At 44.5% G+C, this 20,536-nt stretch overlaps 1 protein-coding gene across 1 annotated transcript in view; it reads left to right on the forward strand.

Annotated features, from left to right (window-relative positions):
- Nucleotides 1–3,271: 3,271 nt before the first annotated feature.
- LOC132388476 (NACHT, LRR and PYD domains-containing protein 3-like) overlaps nucleotides 3,272–20,536 on the forward strand; it is a 72,018-nt gene continuing 54,753 nt past the window's right edge. Inside the window, exons 1-2 of the mRNA XM_059960814.1 lie at nucleotides 3,272–3,543; nucleotides 4,671–4,730. The gene's annotated coding sequence lies outside the window, so the exon portion shown is untranslated. The remainder of the gene's footprint in view (nucleotides 3,544–4,670; nucleotides 4,731–20,536) is intronic.

The following is a 20,536-nucleotide window of genomic DNA, read 5'->3' on the forward strand; positions in this document are numbered from 1 at the left end:
AAATGCCTTGCAATCCCCCTGTAAACGACATAAACTTCCTTGCCTTCATCAACTTTCCTAACATCATTTTCAATAAACTTGAGAAGATTGGTTGGGCTCATCTAGTGAGGCCTTATACGTAGATAGGAGGAATAAAATTTGTTTGAACATGTTGATGGGTCTGTCTTAAAGACCACCCAAGAGTGTATGGGATTTAGAGGAACAAATTAGTAGACGTCAGAGAATAATGCAAGAAACATTATTTGTTATAATTTGATTTTAACCTTCCACATACAGACTGGAACTCTCAGAATGTAGATGTACTCATGTAGTTGACAAATGTCTACAGGAAAGTTTCATTAATCAGTACATCAAAGTCCCAAAGACTCAAGTGTGACACTTAATCTCCCATCAGGGACTGAGACAAGACAGACGTAACCAAAGTTTGTGTAGGGAAACTGTTTGCATCTGGTGATCACAATTCCATCAGATTCAAACGAAGTATCGACAAAGATGGCTCTCCTCCGTGATATTGAGGCCCTGGTATAGAAAAAAAAACGTACAAAAAAGCTGGATAAGCTCAGCAGGTTGGACAGCATCCGTTGAAAGGAGCAGTCAATGTTTCGGTTTGAGACCCTTCATCAGGACTAAAGGAGGAGGGGGCAGGGGCCCTATAAAGAAGGTAGGGTTAGGGTGGAAAACCAATCAGAGGAAAGATTGGATGATGTCTTGAGGAAAGATGTCTTGAACATCGGATTCTCCAACTTCCAGTAATTCCCTCCTTCTCCCTTTCCCCATCCCACCATCACTCTCTCCTCTTGTAGCTACCAATCACCTCTCATGACTCTGCCTTCTACTACCCTTAGATTCCTTCTTCAACTCTCCTGCCTATCCCCTTCCTGATTCCCCTCCCAACCCTTTAATCTTTCCTCTGATTGGTTTTCCACCCTCCCCCCACCTTCTTGATAGGGCCCCTGCCCCCTCTTCCTTTAGTCCTGATGAAGGGTCTCGACTCGAAACATTGACTGCTCCTTTCAACGGATGATGCCCGACCTGCTGAGTTCATCCAGTTTTTTTGTTTGTCTTGATTTGGCCACACCATCTGCAGTGTACTTTGTGTTTAGAAAAAAATAAATGCATAACAGGTGTAGGCAGGTAGGAAAAAATTGAGGTACTTATGGAGTCGAGAAAATGCAAGATAAGATTGAGGAAGGAAACCAGGATGGCTATAGGGTGGCATAAGGTTGTCCTAACAGACAAGGTGAGGGATTATACAGATGTTGTAAAAGCAAAAGGATTTCAGGGGACACAATTGATTGTCTGGATTATCAGAATGCCAATGTACGCATCGAGCCAAAACAGATAGAGGAGTTCTTCAGTGGATTTTTGCTTTTGTGTTCACTCGTGAAAATAATCTATATAAGTGAGGCCACGGATGTTATACAAATTACGGATGAGTAAGTGTTTTGGGCAAATTGGGCAACTTCGAGTCTATAAATCCCCAGTGACTGAGAAGTTCAGTCCTTGGACCCCGATGTAGGCGGATGCAGAAATTGCAAGGATGTAACCGTTATGTTTAAATTATGCTCAAAGACAGGAGAGCTACCAGAGGATTGGAGGATAGCTAACTGTTTAAAAAAGGATCCAAAATTATAGGCCGGTGCACCTGACATCAGTCGTGTGAAGACATTGGATATCGGAGTATTTAAATAAACAGGAATGATTAGGGACATCCAACATGACTTTCTGTGTTCTAGACAATCTATTGACTTTTTCGAAGAGGTTACAAGGAATGGTACCAGGAAAGTTGATGAAGGCAAGGCTCTAGATATTGTCTACATGGACTTTAGCAAGGCATTTGACAAGGTCCCGCATAGGGTGTTGAACAATAAATTTCATTGTCTTGCCATTCACGTTGAGTTAGTAAATGGGAATAGACAATTGCATAGAAGAGGAAGGCAGATGGTGATAGCAGATGGTTGCCTCTCTGACTGGAGACCTGTGACTTGTGGATTTCCACAGGAATCAGCGCTGATATCCGTTGTTGTTTGTAATCTATATCAATGATATTGATGACAATTAGATTATCCGGATCAGCAAATTTGCGGATGACACCAAGGTTCGGGGTGTATTTGACAGCGAGGAAGACTATTGGAGCTTGCAGCGTGATCTGCATCAGGTGTAAAAATGTCCAATAACGACAGATGGAGTTTCATGCAGGCTTGTGAGCTGTCACACTTCAGCAGGATCAACCACGATGGGTCTTACACGGTACTAAGGGGTGCGGTAGGACAAAGGCATCCGGGAATACGGGTCCACCATTCATTGACAGTGGCAGCACACCTAGATAATGTAGTAAAGAAATCTTTGGCACATTGGCCTTCATAAATTAAAGTATTCAGTACAGGAGACTGCATGGTATAAGGCAGTTATGAGGCCTAATTTGGAGGATTTTTGCAGTTTACGTCACCTACCCAAGGTTGACAGAGTACAACGAAAATTTCCAAGGATGTCGCTGCGATTGATGGACCTCAGTTATAGGGAAAGATTGAATATGTTATGACTTTGTTCCTTGGAACGCAGAAGAATTGGGGGAGATTTGATGGAGATCTACAAAATTATGAGGCGTATACACAGGGTAGATGGGATACTGAGGGTTAGGTCAGGGGATGGAGGGGAGAGAGGGTACCATTTTTAATCGGCGAACAACTCCGCCCTCCCCCATGCTCATTTCAATCAGTGCGTCCTTCCCTCCCTGTTGATTATTTTAATATATGTGACAATTTTCAGTGAGTGCATCACTCCCTCCCTCGGTAAAACCTCTGGCCATTTGGAATAAACGACTTTTAAGAGAAATAAATTCAACAAGTATTTCCGGCACGGTGTGGAATGAAACCGTGGGTGAGAAGGGTTCTTGTGACAATGGTTGTCCAGATGGAAATGCAAACATCTCTCCCAGTTTATTTTTCCAGTTAGTGGAAATATATAGTCGAACGTGTTTGGTTTAATTTCAGCTGAAATGCTGCTCCCTGGACCTGAACAGGCGAGGGACGTTTGAGATGAAACTCTATCCACGCTAGGCCGTCTTTCTTACACAGAGGGCGGAGCTCAGACCCTCCCAGAACCCGGACTGGATCAAATCCGCAGCCTGGGACTCACTGAGTTAAACAGAGAAACTCCGCCCCACTGGTTGCGATAAAAGAAAAAGGAGAGATCCACACGGAAATCCGGACAGAAAAGGTTAACGCAGCCCGTTTGTTTTCCTCTTTTGGGTTGCTACGTTGACCCCACTCCCGCCTCCTCCCGCTGTCACACCCGTCCTGAGCCGGTGAGAATTAGTGTGACCGGGCTGCGGCAGTCCCGCTCCACCCCGGCTCACCCGGCCCTGTCCATCTGTAATGAGAGGCGGACATATCACAGCCGAGTGGCCTCGGGAGCAGCAGCTCAGACTCAACTCTCCGTACAGGGTGAGCACACCAGTGCAGGGCCGTTGTTGGTCACCGGGGAAGTCAGACTGTGATTTGCTGGAACAACACTGAACGCCGTCCGGTTACAGCATCAGAGGTAAGTGTTGTCTATGATTCTGCACAACTATTCAGCGTTTAGAGCGAGGCTCGCCTTCGGTCGAGATCGGGAGTGAATTTAGTGGTTGAAGGGACTCCTGACATGTTCATGTTAACGAGTCAATTATTGTCCAAATGGATTAAGAGAAACAATGTCTTTGCCGTCAACCAGAAATACTCTCCTGGGTGATTTTTACAGAGTGTGAGCAGAAAGCATTTTTCACCCCGGTAGTGACATGTGAAATATCCCACGGGGCAGTGACCCATCACCGATCTCTCTCAAACAAGAGAAATTCAGCAGATGCTGGAAATCTGAGCAACACACACAAAATGCTGGAGGAACTCTGCAGGCCGGGCAGCGTCTATGGAGAAAAGAACAGTCGACCCTCCAGACCCCAGTTAATGTACTTTACATCACGTCATCGGTTCTATCGCTCTTCCCTGTACCACAAAGAGTTAATCTTTCTTCGCGCTTGAATGACAGTGTTTTCACTGGAACACTAGAATTTAGAAGGATGAGAGGGGATTGGATTGAAACATATGTGATTATGAAGGGATTGGACACGCTAGAGGCAGGAAACATGTTCCCGATGTTGTGGGAGTCCAGAACCAGAGGCCACAGTTTAAGAATAAGAGGTAGGCCATTTAGAACAGAGTTGAGGAAAAACGTTTTCACCCAGAGAGTTATGGATCTACGGAATGCTCTGCCTCAGAAGCCAATAGAGGCCAATTCTCTGGGTGCTTTCAAGAAAGAGTTAGATAGAGCTCTTAAAGACAGCGGAGTCGAGGGATATGGGGAGAGGGCAGGAACGGGTTACTGATTGCAGGTGGTCAGCCATGATCACATTGAATGGCGGTGCTGGCTCGAAGGGCCGAACGGCCTACTCCTGCACCTATTTTCTATTGTCCATTGTCTATAAAACTGCTCCCTCTGGCACCGACAAACATTCCACTCTCAAAATCAATGAGATCACATTTCATCTCCATGGTAATGTTTGTTGGAGACAGAACGTACCTTGTACAAAAGAACAGGATAGGGAGAGAACCGCTGATAAGGCTGTGTGTTTAGTTAATGATTATCATCAGGAGCTGACTGAACATTAACCAGGGTGTGTTCATTACTTACAGAACCCGTAAAACAGCCTCACTGGGACAGGGTGGTAACAGAACCTGGAGCCGCGGTACAAGGTAAGAAGCTCTATATATTGAAATATAAACATCACAAAGACTGTTAGCCACTTTTATGAACACGAATGGGGTAGATAACGTATTGTGTTGATCGATATTAGAACTGTACCGAATTGCTTTTAAATGAATTAATAATTACTTTCGTCTAATTGAATGCATCGACTTCCTGTACATGTCCCGCGGGAAACCGGTGTAGTTGGCGGTGTTATCAGAAACGCCGCACTTTCAACCGAGCTCCGAATCATCAGCTAAGGCTCGGGAGGTGCGAGCTTCCCGCATCTCGGAACTGTCCCCGGGCTACTGCTTGCAACAGCAGGAAGCTGATCCGTCCACACTCGGGGCTTTACCGATCCCCGACCGAGGGAACTGAGGATTCGCTTTGCTTATTCCATCGCAGGCGGGATCGACACTATCTGTCTACCATTTACGATATTTCGGTAGGTAGCTGCAGGGAGAGGGCGAAATTATGAGAACTACCCACTCTGCAGTTTATAGCAGGTGGTGGGGGCTGGGAGGGGTGTAAAGATGTGATGGTCCATTATATAGTCGGTTGATGAGACCTGTTGTGGATCACCACCTGCAGTGTTGTTTCCCTTCTTTCAGAAGTGTGTCGGTAGGTGGGAGATCAAAAGAAGGCTTGACAGAGAGACACACACAAAATGGTGGTGGAACGCAGCAGGCCAGGCAGCATCTATAGTGAGAAGCACTGTCAATGTTTCGGGCCGAGACCTTTCGTCAGGACTAACTGAAAGGAAAGATAGTAAGAGATTTGAAAGTAGGAGGTGGAGGGGAAAACGTGAAATGATAGGAGAAGACCAGAGGGCGTGGGGTGAAGCTGAGAGCCGGAAAGGTGCTTAGCTAAAGGGATACAGAGCTAGAGAAGGAAAAGGATCATGGGACGGGAGGCCAAAGGAGAAAGAAAGGGGAGCACCAGAGGGAGATGGAGAACAGGCAGAGTAATGGTCAGAGAGAGAGAGAGAGAGAAAAGGGAGGGGAAATAAAAAAAAAATATATCAGATTGTACTGAAAGCAGGCACCGCCAGTTGGCAATTGAGATGTTCTCTCTCTCTCTCTCTCTCTCTCTCTCTCTCTCTCTCTCTCTCTCTCTCTCTCTCTCTCTCTCTCTCTCTGTGTCTCTCTGTGTCTCTCTCTGGGTCTGGTGTCTCATTGGAATGGCCTCCGTAGTATTCAGCAGAAGCAGATTATTACAATTAATACTGTAATCTGTGCACTGTAATGGTCTTTGAAGGACAAGTGAGTGAGATGCTACAGGTGAGAAGCAGGATTAAGGTGCTGAGATCACAGACCAGATCGGTCACAGTAAATTCAGCATGTGAATTTGATTAAATCTCCCATCAACATCCTTTGGCTGACAAAACACATCTAGCAAATTTAATGCTAAAGGGATTCATCATCATTCAGTAAAGGGAAACAGCTCAGCTATTTGTAAAGTATGAGTAACAGCGAGGAAACACAGTGACAGGAGGAAAGTAACAGACACATTAATCATAATTTTATCTGATCGATCGTTACTTATTCCTAATGTGAACACTAATTTCAAGGTGAAATATATTCTTATCTTGCTGTACTCATTAGGGTGTGGTTATCTCCAGTTTGTAATCTCGACACAGTTGCTGCCTTGCACGTTATTGTAATGGCCCCATTGTGGACAAATATTGAAGTTTGCTTTATCAAAGGGCTGACTCTGAGATCAGTGGAGCTCCAGACATTTGGGGCACAGTTAAATCTGGCGAAAGGGACTGTTCGGTGTTCAAAATCATAACTTTTCACCAGAGTTGACCGTGCCCGTCCTGCAGCTGTGCTTTTCCTGTAAGATCACGGGGATCTTTGTCCTCGCCTATCGCTGTGGTTTATAGTCTGAAAAATAATTGCTCCCCAAATATACAACAAATTAATGCCAAGAGAAAATCTGCAGATGCTGGAAATTCAAGCAACAAACACAAAATGCTGGAGTAACTCAGTAGGCCAAACTGTACAGAAAAGAGTACAGACGATGCTTCAGCAAGACCGGACAAAAAAAGAGATGATAGGTCAGAGCTAGAAGGAGGGGGAGGGGAGTGGAGGAAGAGGCAGAAAATGATAGGTGAAACTGGAAGGCTGAGGGATGAAGTAAAGTGCTGGGAAATTGATTGGTGAGAGATGCAGGGCTGGAGAAGTGGGAATCTGATAGGAGAGGACGGAAGGCCATGGAAAAGGAACAGTGGGGAGAAGCACCCAATGGAGGCGATGGACAGGCAAGGAGATAAAGCCAGAGAAGGAAAGGGGGATGGGGAATGGTGAGGGGAGGGGTGCTATTACCTGAAGTTTGAGAAATCGATATTCATGCTATCAGTTTAGAGGCTACCCAGACGGAATATAAGGTGTTTCTTCTCCAGTCTGAGTGTTTCCTCATCATGGCAACTGTGGAGTCCATATATTGACATGTCAGAATGTGCATGGGAAGTAGAATTAAAATGGCCGGCCACTGGGAGATACCGTTTTTTTCTGGCGGATGGAGTGTAGGTGTTCTAGAAAACAGTGCTGCCGTAGGGTCTCGGCCCAAAATGTCGACTGTCCTGTTTTCCATAGATGCTGCCTGGCCCGCTGAGTTCCTCCAGCATTCTGAGCGTGTTGCAATGAATTAGTGTGTTGACACCAACTGAACGGAGCCGGGATGCGGGTCGCGGTTGCTCCCTGGCGCAGATCGAGTTGTGGACAGATACTGGATGTAATCTGTGTCACCGTGCAATGAGGCCTGGACCGAACAGCACAATATAATTATTTGCTTGAATCAGCTTTTGTGTCATATAATGCGCTGTGGAGCAGGGTGTGGAACTACATGCTGACTGATGTGAAGCCCAGGTTTATATGTGTGTTATCAACTGAATCTTGCTCACGGTGTGTTCACTTACTGTTTGCACCCACTAAGTTCAGGGACTCGGATTCGCTGGAACAGAAACAGAAGCTCAGCACCATGTACACACAGAGACCGTACTGGGTGGGGAACGTTGTGGTGTTTCAATACGTCCCTCGTCAGGAGAGGATTTCCAGTGTTTATCCTGTTCGATATCGTCTTTAAAACTGTGTGGCATTACGGACATGGAAGCATTTTTTTTCTGTGTGTGTGTTTTTAAGGAAAACAGACCTGCATCTGGCAGCGATACTTAAAATAAAGTTTCGTGTACTAAGTTTCAGTGGATGTTGATACAAATATCAAAGTCTGCATTCCGTGGATAGTTTCGTATGTACCTCCTGTACTTAATAAAGTAGCTGCTGAGTGTATGTTTGTGGTCTTGGACATGGCATCAAAGTTTACGGGGAGAAGGCCAGGAACTGGGATTCAGACACAGATTGAACAGAAAGGATCAGCTATAATTGAAAGGTGGAGCAGACTTGATTTGCCAGATGTCCCAATTATGATCCAATGTCTTAAGCTCTTATGGTCTTCTGCTGCTGTAACCCGTTCGCTGCCAAGTTCAAAATGTTCAGTGATGTAGTAATCTCTGAATTGCCTGCTGTGCCACGTGCCAGAGAGGACAAGATTAAAATGATTTGGCAGTGGCTGGGGAACTGGTGCAGGAGGCAGAGGTTCAGATATATGGACAATTGGGATCTCGAATGGGCAAGTTATGACCTGTACAAAAGGGAGGAGTTACACCAGAATCCCAGGGGAACCAATATCCTTGTGGACAGGTTTTCCAGAACCTGGGTAGTTGGTTCACAAACAGAGGCAGTGTACAGTGATACTGCTAGAAAGGCGAGGCTGATGATAGGGCAAAACTACAGTCAATGGGATGAGCTGCAACGTACAACGCAGACAAAATGGGCAAGGGAGAGTACAAGACTGACAGTGTTACAGTTGAAGGCGAGCAGTATACGGAATAATAGATGAATGCAGCAAAGTTACAGATTGGCATGTATTATACTGTGGGTGTCACTGAATCGTGGTTGAAAGAATATTACAGCTAGGAGTTTAACATCCAACGAGACACACTGTATCGAAAGGACAGAGAGGTCGGCAGAAAGGGTGGCGTGAATCTTGATGAAAATGAAATCAAATGAAATCAAATCAAATCATATAGGGTAGGAAGGTTTTGAATCATTGTGGGTAGAGCTAGGAAACTGCAAGGGGACAAAGACCCAGATGGGGATTATATACAGACTCCCACACAGTAGTAATGACATTCTCTAAAAATTCCAACGGTAGATAGAAAATGTGTGTCAGAGTGGCAATGTTACGATAGTCCTGAGATATTTCAACATGGTAAATTTGGGTCGTTATGGTCTTTTATTACCCCACTTATCATGATAGCATTTCTAGAGTTTCCACCAGTTCAATACTATCTACAAGATTGCTTGTATTTAAGGATGCGTGTTTTTTTTTTTTTAATTCTGTGTAATTTTGTGAGCAAAGACGGTGTACATCTGGCAGTAATATTTAAAATAATAAAATCCTGTAGTAAATCTCACTGGCAGTTTTTGAAATTATGGACGTCTACACTTAGCGGACAATTCTTATCTACTTCCTGTACCTAATAATGTGACCTCTGAGTGTACGTTCGGAGTTTACCGCGGCTGTACCCCGTCCAAATCTGATGTTCGGCGTTCAGTGACGCTCTTCCGCACCCCGGCTTTTGGAGCGCATGGCTATTTAAGTTACTGTCAGCTTCCTGTCGGATTTAATCAGTCTGGTCAATCTCCCTGATCTCTCCCATTAACAAGGCATTTCACCCTCAGAACTGCTGCTCACTGGATTTTCTTTCATTTTGTTTTCACACCATTCGCTGTAAACCGAGCGACTTGTGCGTGAAAATCCAAGGAGATGATCAGTTTCCGTAATGCTCATGCTACCCTGTCTGGCACCAGCGATCATTCCACAGTCAAGGTCACTTAGACCACATTTATTCCAGATTCGGATGTTTTGCCTGAACAACAGCTGAACCCCTTGACCATATCTGCATATTTTATCCTTTGAGTTGTTGCCACGCGATTAACAGATTCCCTTTGATGAGCGGCTGTACAGTTGTACCTAATAACACGGCCATTTAGTGCATTTACCATTTATACGGGCCGTCACCTATCTCAAAAGTGAATATTGGTGAGATTTAGTGCTGATTTTTCTGTTTCCAACAACAGGTTGCCGCTGACAAGTCAGTTTGGGTAGGAGGGGATGGGGTGGGAGGGAGGGAGAGGGAGAGGGAGAGGGAGAGAGAGGGAGGGAGAGAGGGGGAGAGAGGGGGAGAGAGAGAGAGAGAGATCCCTCAGCTGCGCCGGTGTGCGGCAGCACTGTAATTAAAATGCTCTCGTCACTGAGCCTCTGTTGCAGTGAAGATGGATTAAAATGCAGCTGGAAAAAATTCATGAAATCTGAGTTTTACTTTGTTGCACTACGATTTATCATATCCTTCCATTAATGGATAAATACAAAAGTATATATTTTCTGTCAGTCCATTCTAAATGTTGATAGATGTGCATTGCAAAAACATGTCGCGCTTTTTCAGGCCGTGTGAAAATATCCGGCTCAGAGCAATGGTTGATTCACGCAGCGGCAAAAATAGCAATTAGTGGGAACATTGGAGACCGGGCCATGTTAGATTTTATGCATATTAATCACGATTGAATATGATATATGACTGTGCTTCATTATAATACTTTATTTGATATTTTATATCATTAGCTACCTTGCCTTTATATTTCACCTTATATCTGCTTATTCTTTTTTTAATTTCCTTCTTTTGATTATTAAAAACTCCCCGATTCTCCAGCTTGAACTATTTTCTATCTAGGATGACATCTTAAATCAGGATGTAAATAGACCAACAAAGCAGGAGCTGTACTGAAACTGATGCTGGGTAATTATGCTAACTAGATACCCAACCATTTGGTGGGTGAATGGTTAGGGCAGAACTCCTTAAGTTTAAGTCAGCTATAGAGAATTAAAGTGTAGACTTTGCGGGAGAGTAAAGAATTGGATGAGGGTAAATTACAAATGAACTAAGCACGAACTACAGAGAGTTAATGGGAGACATCTGTTTCTGACAAGTCCACATCTGACATGTGGAGGGTGTTTATCCATCTGCATGGAGTATATGATGGGTATATTCCTGTATGAAGAGATGAAGAGATTGGCAGCGTCAGAGAACCTTAAATGTGATGAATTTAGTCAATCAAGAAAAGGAAAAGTATGCAAAGCTCAGGAAGGTCGAATCAAACAGAGCCCCTGGGGATGCGTGTGAGGACCTTAATGAGTAAATTATATCAGTATTTACCAAGGATAAAGACACGGAGGATAGGGAGATCAGGCAGGAGAGTACCAGTATGCTCGGGCATTTTGAAACAAAGAAGGAGACAGTGTTTGGTTTCTTAAAGTGCATTAAGGCATATAAGACTAAGGCCTGACGGGATATACCCCAAGTTACACGGAAAGGCCAGTGGAGAGATTGCTGTGGCATTGATCAATATCCTTGTGTCCTGCCTAGCCACCAGCAGGCTCCTAGAGAACTGGCGAGTACCTTATGTTGATCCATCATTCAAGACGTGATCCAGGGAATAATCATGATGAGCATTAAACTGCCGAGATACAGTCGGCTATGAACCAAGTGCTGATAAATGGGACCAGTGTAGACAGTGAGTGGATGGTCAGGACAGGTATGGTCGGCCAAAGGCCTGTTTCCGTGCTGTGTGATCCACCACTCCGGACATGCTAAATTAACGATGGTGGCACCGCAAGGCATTGATTTCAAAGCTCCACACCCCCCTCCAACCTGAAATGAGCCAGACTGCACCCCTTTCTCACCACTGTGAGTATCTGTTTCAGTCAAGGTAGCAAAGAGATTGGACACGTCAGCTAAACAACTGGCAACCGATGAAGTTTCTGTGTCTTCTTCCATTAATGTTGCTGCCTTCCAGCAAAGTTAACCCTCGCACTGTGTCAGAATCAGTGATTAAATCCAGCCCAGAAAACACTGTGCTTTCATCCCTGCACATTGTAACTTGAACCAGCTCACTGAGGGTCTAAAGGAGACACAACCCCTGCCCTCTGGACATGTGATCACATCTCCCCTGCGTCTGACATTTCAAATACCCTCAGAATGGTTTTCTGATTCAGTCTGAAGGTTATGGTACATTCAACTCGTTCTCAGATCTGACAAACCATGTCTTCCCACTGCCTCTTCCACCTCTTTCCTCCACCTCCAGGGAAGCTGCATTTCCGTAAGACCAGAAGGCCTCCTTCCAATCAGGCACCGATTTATTAATGCTGGAATCTTTCCTGTAACACCACGGGCTCGTAGCTTGCTAAGCAGTCTCGAGTGTGGCTCCTTGTCACAGACCTTTCAAAAATCCAAGTACCCAACATCAACGTATTCACCTCTCTCTAACCTCTGTTATTTCCTCAATATCCGAATATCCTGCTACTAATTCAATATGCCAGCAACAACATCCGACAAATAAGAGACCCCGTGATTTTAATGTTTCGAGTTCTTCCATCACTCACTGATGAAAAACGGTTGATATATGTATAAAGTAAATGCGCTGTCAGTCAAAATCACCAGCGGGAAATAGTCTAAATTTCATATGATGGCGCTGTGATCCTGCAATTTGTTTCCAGTAAGTGAACAATAAACTGAAGGAGAAGGGCATTCATAACTTGCTGTCGGCTTTGACCGGTGGTTATCTCTGGGAGATAGCAATCTCGGCACAGCCGCTCCCCACTTGCCCATTACCCTAATGGTACAACAGCGCACAGCTGTTAAGGATGGCTTTTAAATTAGCCAAGTTAAAATCAGAGCAGGTCCAGGCTACGGGGGCACATTTAAATCTGGAGAAAGGGGATGTCCGCTGATCGAAAGAGAACATTATTCCAAATGCATAATATTCCATCAGAGTGGAGAGCGCCCTTCCTTCTGCTGTCTCTGTGCAATAAACCCACAGCGATATTTGCCCTGGGCTGTTGCTGGAGTTTATAATCTGACAATAAACTGGTCACAAGGTGAATAATAAATCCAAGCGACAGCAACAACCGAACGAAATCAGGATGCGGGTTATGATTCCTCTCTGGAGGTGGTAAAATTTCGCGCACTGAATTATTAATTCTGATTCGGACCACAAGTTAGAAAGACTCATTGAAGCAAGGTGAGTTTTTGTGTGGTTTAACACAAGCGTTGTGGAACAGGGTGTGGCGTTACATGCTGAATAGGGCGACGTTCAGGTTTATGAGCGTGTTATCAACTGAACATTGCTCAGGGTGTGTTCACTTACTGTTAGTGTCCATAAAATTCAGATGCTCGGATTCCCAGAAACCAGACCCGGGTGTTCTACATCAGGTAGGAACATGGACTGTATTCGGCGGTGTTATAGAGCTTTAATAAGTGCACTTGTAAAGGCAATATTTCTAATGTTTCTACCATATAAAAAATGGAGGGTTATGGGGTAGTGTGGGTTTAGTACTTTTTTAAGGATTACATGAGTCGGCACAACATGGAGGGCTGAAGGGCCTGTACTTTGCTGTGGTGGTGGTGTTCTTTCGTTCTATCAATATTATCATTGAAATCGCGCGGCTTTACGGAAAGACGAGGTAGATCCGGCAGTGATATTTATATTAACAGATATTGTGTTAATTCTCACTGGCTGTACATAAAATTAGCAAATTTTACACTCATTGGGCACTTTACTATGAACGCCCTGCACCTAATAATGTGACCGCTGAGTGCATGTCCGTGGCGCTTCCCCTGCGATTGCCCGTCCGCTTCAACACTGACCACTGCGCTGTATTCGCTGCCATTCGATTCCGACGGGGAGTTGATTGTATTCGCTGTTATTTAGGAGGTGAGGAGATTTTTTCCATTGAGTTGAGCCCTTGCTGGGGACATTGAATATCACGCGGAGTCTAGACAGGAATGTTGACAACACGTTTGCTACTGTAGGGGGAGCTGAAACAGATGAAGATAGCTGAGGTTATTTTTCTGAGCTGGAACGAGTGTCTCTTTGAAATTCTCTTCCACAAAGGAAAAGAGAAACAGAGCTTTCTTTCAATGTGTTTAATTCCGCCGAACACAGATTCTGGACAGACAAGGGAGTGAGGTGTTGCAGACGGTCGCAGGGATGTGTCACTGAGATCACAGTTCTGCTATGTCCTGCTGAGAATGGCGGAACAGGAGTGAGGGGCCGAATGTCCTGTTACTAATTCAACATACAAGCTGCACACTCAGAGATCAGAGACAAAGTGAATTTAGTTTCTGGTGTTTCTCCGTCGATCTCAGACGTGGAACAGTAGATGTATTTGTAAAATAAGTGCAATGACTGCCAAATTGGCCAGCGGGATATGGTCATAATTTCATCTGATTCTATGTTGACATGGTAACTTGTTTCCAGTAAGTGAGCGATAAAGTGAAGGGGAAGGGCGTTCTTATCTCGCTGTTGACTTTGACCGGTTGTTATCTCAGCACAGTTGCTGCACAATCGGCCCATTACTGTAATGGATCAACTGCGGATATCTGTTAAAAATGGTTCTTTCTACACAGGCTGACCTTCAAGTCAGCTCCAGGCATCTGGGACACACTTAGGGAATGTCATTGTTCAAAACGAAACAAAATATAAATGACTCCAAATGCAGAATATTTTACAAGAGTTGACAGCGCCCTTCCTTCTGTTGTCTCTGTGCAATAAACCCACAGCTGCAGCTGGAGTTTATAATCCGACAATAAACTGGTCGCAAGGTGAACAATAAATCAAAGGGACGACACCAACAGAACCGAAGCAGGATGCAGGTTGTGCTCCCTCCCTGGAGCAGATCAAATTTTCCAGAGAAAGGTCGCGCACTGAACTCGTACTTTTGGCTCTAACCACATGTTAGAAACGAGTTTTTGCGTTTTTCACTACAAGCGTTGCGGAACAAGGTGTGGCGTTACATGCTGAATAGGGTGAAGTTCAGGTTTATGAGCGTGTTATCAACTGAACATTGCTCAGGTTGTGCTCACTTACTGTTAGGGCCTCAGATGCTCGGATTCACTCAAACCAGACTCAGGAGTCCAGCACCAGGTTAGCACAGGGTCTGGACTGGGCTGTGTTATGGTGTTTCAATAACCCCACTTGTCACTGTAATTATTTCTCGTTTTTCTACCGTATCAATACTATCATTTGCTATTCCAGGGGAAGCTGAAACAGGTGAAGGTAGATGATGTTATTTTTATGAGTTGGATCTGTTTTCAAAGGAAATGAGAAGCAGAGGTTTTTTTCAATGTTTTAAATTCCGCAGGGCACAGTTTCTGGACAGACAAAGGAGTGAAGTGTTCCAGACGGTCGCACGGATGTGCCTCTGCGATCACAGACCGGTTGTGATCATTGGGAATGTCGGAACAGGACTGACGGGGCGAATGTCCGGTTACTAATTCCCCACGCTATTTGGGGTGGTAGTAGTGTGTGCTTGGATTTCTCTTCCTCAAATGAAACAAGAAGTAGGGATTATTTTCAGTGAGTTTAATTCCGCAGCGGAGAGATCCTTAACAGACAGGGAAGTGAATTGGTCCAGACGGTCGCAGGCATGAGTCTCTGAGATAACTGTCCAGCTGTGATCATAGAGAATGGCGGAACAGGACTGAGGGGGCGAATGTCCTGTTACTAATTACACATACCAGGTGGTCACAGGCAGGTGGTCACACCGGGAACACGGGAGGCAGACAGGTGGATCACGGCTAGGAGAGGGAAGGGCAAGAAGCAGGTACTAGTGAATACCCCTGTGGCTGTCCCCATTGACAATAAGTTCTCCTGTTCGAGTACTGCTGGAGGAGGCAACAACGGCTACACCTCTGGCACAGAGTCTGGCCCTGTGGTTCAGAAGGGCAGGGAAATGAAGAGGAAGGCAGCAGAGATAGGGGACTATAGTTAGGGGGTCAGACAGACGATTCTGTGGACACTGGAAAGAAACTCAGATGGGAGGAGGAAGGTACTGGAGAGTACCGCAGTGGCTGTACCCTTTGACAATAAGTACTCCTGTTTGAGAACTGTTGTGGGTGGGGGGGACAACCTACCTGGGGGAAGCAACAGTGGCCGTACGTCCGGCACAGAGTCCGAAGCTCAGAAGGGTAGGGAAAGTAAGAGGAAGGCATTAGTAATAGGAGACTCGATAGTTAGGGGGTCAGATAGGCGATTCTGTGGACGCGATCAGGAGACCCGGATGGTAATTTGCCTCCCTGGTGCCTTGTGCCTATGTTTCTGATCGCGTCCAATGTAGCCTGCTGTGGGAGGGAGAACAGCCAGAGGTCGTGGTACATATAGGTACCAAAGACATAGGGAGGAAAAGGGAAGATGTCCTGAAAGGAGAATATAGGAATTTAGGAAGGCAGTTGAGAGGAAGGACCGCAAAGGTAGTAATCTCGGGATTACTGCCTGTGCCACGCGGCAGTGACAGTAGTAATGGAATGAGGTGGAGGATAAATGCGTGGCTGAGGGATTGGAGCAGGGGGCAGGGATTCAAGTTTCTCGATCATTGGGACCTCTTTTGGGGCAGGTGTGACCTGTAAAAAAAAGGACTGGTTACACTTGAATCCTAGAGGGACTAATATGCTGGCGGGGAGATTTGCTAAGGCTACTAGGGAGACTTTAAACTAGAATGGTTGTGGGGTGGGGATCAATTTGAAGAGACTAGGGGAGAGGAGGTTAATTCACAAATAGAGAAAGCTAGTAGACAGTGTGTTAGTTAGGATAGGAAGCTGATAGAGAAGGGGAGCGCTCTGACCGAAGATGTAGGGGAGAAGGAAGAAAAAGATAATGAAGTTGATTGCATTGTTACGGATAAACAGAGAGCAAGAGGTGGAGAGTTTCTTAAATTGATCTATTTTATTGCTAGGAACATTGTAAGAAAGGTGGATGAGCTTAGAGCATGGATTGATACCTGGAAGTATGATGTTGTAGCTATTAGTGAAACATGGTTTCAGGAGGGGTGTGATTGGCAACTAAGTATTCCTGGATTTCGTTGCTTCAGGTGTGATAGAATCAGAGGGGCAAGAGGAGGAGGTGTTGCATTGCTTGTTAGAGAAAATATTACAGCGGTGCTTTGGCAGGATATATTAGAGGGCTCATCTAGGGAGACTATTTGGGTGGAATTGAGGAATGGGAAAATGTGTAGTAACACTTATAGGGGTGTATTATAGACCACCTACTGGGGAGCAAGAAATGGAGGAACAAATTTGTAAGGAGATAGCAGATATTTGTAGTAAGCACAAGGTTGTGATTGTGGGAGATTTTAATTTTACACACATAGACTGGGAAGCCCATTCTGTAGAAGGGCTGGATGGTTTGGAGTTTGTAAAATATGTGCAGTATAGTTTTTTGCAGCAATACATAGAGGTAAGGACTAGAGAAGGGGCAGTGTTGGATCTCCTGTCAGGGAATGAGATAGGTCAGGTGACGAACGTATGTGTTGGGAAGCACTTCGGGTCCAGTGATCATAATACCATTAGTTTCAATATAATTATGGAGAAGGATAGGAGTAGACCCAGGATTGAGATTTTTGATTGGAGAAAGGCTAACTTTGAGGAGATGCGAAAAGGACTTAGAAGGAGTGGATTGGGAGAATTTATTTTTTGGGAAGGATGTAATAGAAAATGGAGGTCATTCAAAGGTGAAATTTTGAGGGTACAGAATATTTATGTTCCTGTTAGGTTGAAAGGAAAGCTTAAACATTTGAGAGAGATATGGTTTTCAAGAGATATTGGAAACCTGGTTAGGTTAAAGAGAGATATCTACAATAAATCTAGGCAGCATGGAGCAAATGAGGTGCTCGAGGAATATAAAGAATGTAAGAAGAATCTTAAAAAAGAAATTAGAAAAGCTAAAAGAAAATATGAGGTTGCTTTGGCAAGTAAGGTGAAAATAAATCCGAAGGATTTCTACAGTTATATTATTAGAAAAAGGATAGTGAGGGATAAAATTGGTCCCTTAGAGAATCAGAGTGGACAGCTATGTGTGGAGCAGAAAGAGATGGGGGAGATTTTGAAATATTCTTCGGTATTCACTAAGGAGAAGGATATTGAATTGTGTAAGGTAAGGGAAACAAGTAGGGAAGTTATGGAAATTATGACCATTAAAGAGGAGGAATTACTGGCACTTTTAAGGAATATAAAAGTGGATAAATCTCCGGGTCATGCTCAGGATATTCCCTAGCACCTTGAGAGAGGTTGGTGTAGACATAGCAGGGGCTCTGACAGAAATATTTCAAATGTCATTAGAAAAGTGGATGGTGCCGGTGGATTGGCGTATTGCACGTGGTTCCATTGTTTAAAAAGGGTTCTAAGAGTGAACCTAGCAATTATAGGCCTGACAGTTTAACGTCAGTGGTTGGTAAGTTAATGGAAAGTATTCTTAGAGATGGTATATATAATTATCTGGATAGACAGGGTCTGATTAGGAAGAGTGAACATGGATTTGTGTGTGGAAGGTCATGTTTGACAAATCTGATTGAATTTTTTGAAGGGGTTACGAGGAAAGTTGATGAGGGTAAATCAGCGGATGTTGTCTATATGGACTTCAGTAAGGCCTTTGACAAGGTTCCACACGGATGGTTAGTTAGGAAGGTTCAATTGTTATTTATTAATATTGATGTAGTCAAATGGATTCAACAGTGGCTGGATGGGAGATGCCAGAGAGTAGTGGTGGATAACTGTTTGTCAGGTTGGAGGCTGGTGACTAGTGGTGTGCCTCAGGGATCTGTACTGGGTCCAATGTTATTTGTCATATACATTAGTGATCTGGATGATGGGGTGGTAAATTGGATTAGTAACTATGCAGATAGTAAGGCAGGTGGCATTGTGGATAATGAAGTAGGTTTTCAAAGCTTGCAGAGAGATTTAGGCCAGTTAGAAAAGTGGGCTGAGCGATGGCAGATGGAATTTAATGCTGATAAATGTGAGGTCTAAATTTTGGTAGGAATAATCCAACCAGGACATACATTATAAAAGGTAGGGCATTGAAGAATGCAGTAGAACAGAGTGTTCTAGGAATAATGGTGCAAGATTCCCAGAAGGTGGAATCTCATTTGGATAGGGTGGTGAAGAAAGCTTTTGCTATGCTAGCCTTTATAAATCAGAGCATTGAGTACAAGAGATGGGCTGTAATGTTAAAATTGTACAAGGCATTGGTAAGGCCGAATTTGGAGTACTGTGTACAGTTCTGGTCACTGAATTATAGGAAAGATATCAACAAAATAGAGAGAGTACAGGGAAGATTTACTGGAATGTTACCTGTGTTTCAGCACCATAGTTACAGGGAAAGGCTGAACAAGTTAGGTCTTTATTCTTTGGAGCATATAAGGTTGAGAGGTGACTTGATAGAGGTATTTAAAATAATGAGAGGGATAGATCGAATTGACGTGGATAGGCTTTTTCCATTGAGAGTAGGGGAGATTCAAACAAGAGGAAATAATTTGAGAGTTTAGGGGCAAAGGGTTAAGGGCAGCATGAGGTGCTCTTTACCCAGAGAGTGGTAGTTGTGTGGAATGAGCTTCCAGTAGAAATGGTAAAGTCAGGTTCGGTATTGTCAGTTAAAGTAAAATTGGATAGATATATGGACAGGAAAGGAATGGAGGGTTATGGGCAGAGTGCGGGCCACTGGGACTAGGTGAGTGTAAGCTTCGGCACAGCTTAGAAGGGCCAAGATGGCCTGCTTCCATGCTGTAATTGTTATATGGTTATATGTAGATCACTTCCACTGCACTATCCTCATCCATATGTCTGCTCACCTCCTCAAAGAACTCTATCAGGCTTGTTAGACACGATCTGTCCTTCACAAAGCCATGCTGACTGTCCCTGATCAGACCATGATTCTCTAAATTCCCATACTTCCTATCTCTAAGAATCTTTTCCAACAGCTTTCCCACCACAGACGTAACGTAAGGCTCACTGGACTATAATTACCCGGACTATCCCTACTAGCTTTATAGAATAAGGGGACAATATTTGCCTCCCTCCAATCCTCCGGTACCATTCCTGTGGACAACGGGGACATAACGGTCCTAGCCAGAAGATCAACTATCTCTTCCCGCGCCTCGTGGAGCACCCTGGGGAAGTAGAAGAGGAGCAGCGTCAAGCCCGGGGACTTTACCTTCCCAATGTATTTTAACAACTCCAACACCTCCTCTCCATTAATATCAACATGCTCCAGAACATCAATCTCACTCATATTGTCCTCACCGTCATCAAGTTCCCTCTCATTGGTGAATTATACTTCAGAGAAGTATTCACGGAAGCCTTCGCTCACTTCCACAGCCTCCAGGCACATCTTCCCACAATTATCTCTAATCGTTCCTACCTTCATTCCTGTCATCCTTTTGTTCACATAATTGAAGAATGCCTTGGGGTTTTCCCTTATCCTACTCGCCAAGGCCTTCTCATGCCCCCGTCTGGCTCTTCTCAACCCCTCCTTAAGCTCCTTTCTTGCTGCCCTATATTCCCCAAAGGACCCATCTGATCCTTGCTTCCTAAACCCCATGTATGCTGCCTTCTTCCATATGACTAGATTTTCCACCTCACTTGTCACCCATGGTTCCTTCACCCTACCATTCTTTATTTTCCTTACCAGGACAAATTTATCCCTAACAACCTGCAAGAGATCCTTAAACATCGACCACATGTCTATTGTACATTTCCCTGCAAAAGCATCAACCCAATCCACACCTCCAAGTTCTAGCCTTATAACCTCATAATTTGCCCTTCCCCAATTAAAAATGTTCCTGTCCTCTCCGAATCTATCCATTTCCATGATAATGCTAAAGGCCAGGGAGCGGTGATCAATGTCCCCCAGATGCTCAGCCA

Source organism: Hypanus sabinus, unplaced genomic scaffold, assembly GCF_030144855.1.
Source record: "Hypanus sabinus isolate sHypSab1 unplaced genomic scaffold, sHypSab1.hap1 scaffold_333, whole genome shotgun sequence".
NCBI lineage: Eukaryota > Metazoa > Chordata > Chondrichthyes > Myliobatiformes > Dasyatidae > Hypanus > Hypanus sabinus.